The sequence below is a fragment of the Piliocolobus tephrosceles genome, chromosome 11 (genome assembly GCF_002776525.5).
Source record: "Piliocolobus tephrosceles isolate RC106 chromosome 11, ASM277652v3, whole genome shotgun sequence".
NCBI lineage: Eukaryota > Metazoa > Chordata > Mammalia > Primates > Cercopithecidae > Piliocolobus > Piliocolobus tephrosceles.
In genome coordinates this window covers 127,780,343-127,780,821 of record NC_045444.1, presented here as the reverse complement: position 1 = coordinate 127,780,821, position 479 = coordinate 127,780,343, and the positions used below count along the sequence as shown (strand labels likewise).

The following is a 479-nucleotide window of genomic DNA, read 5'->3' as shown; positions in this document are numbered from 1 at the left end:
GAATGCCCCAGACCAGGTGTGGCTCCGACACTGGACGGCGAATGCCCCAGACCAGGTGTGGCTCTGACCCCGGAATTGATCCCGGACAGTGAATGTTCCAGGCTCCACGACAGCACCGAGTACCCTGGGACTCCGGCAATCAGGCGGCCGGGACACCTCATAGGAGGGGGGCAGTGACGATGGAAGGGGGAGGCGCACACCCTGCAGCCTCAGGTCATGTCACGGCACAGAGTGGCAAGGGCCAGGGAAGGCCTTGAGGATGAGGATGGGCCCCGGACGCTCCCTGAACCAGAGAAGGGCAGGGTAGGGAAGGGGGCACAAAGAGCCACCCAGGCAGACGGGAAGACAGCAGGGCCCAGGCAGCTCAAGGGGCATGTCGGGGCAGGAGGGAGGGACACAGCGGGCGGACCATGGGGAGGGAAGGACACGGCGGGCGGACCGTGGGGGAGGGAAGGACATGGCGGGCGGACCATGGGGAG

At 66.8% G+C, this 479-nt stretch overlaps 1 protein-coding gene across 6 annotated transcripts in view; it reads right to left on the bottom strand.

Moving 5' to 3' along the window:
- Positions 1 to 479, bottom strand: part of D2HGDH (D-2-hydroxyglutarate dehydrogenase) — a 32,262-nt gene that overhangs the window by 10,678 nt on the left and 21,105 nt on the right. The gene's annotated exons all lie outside the window — the stretch shown is intronic.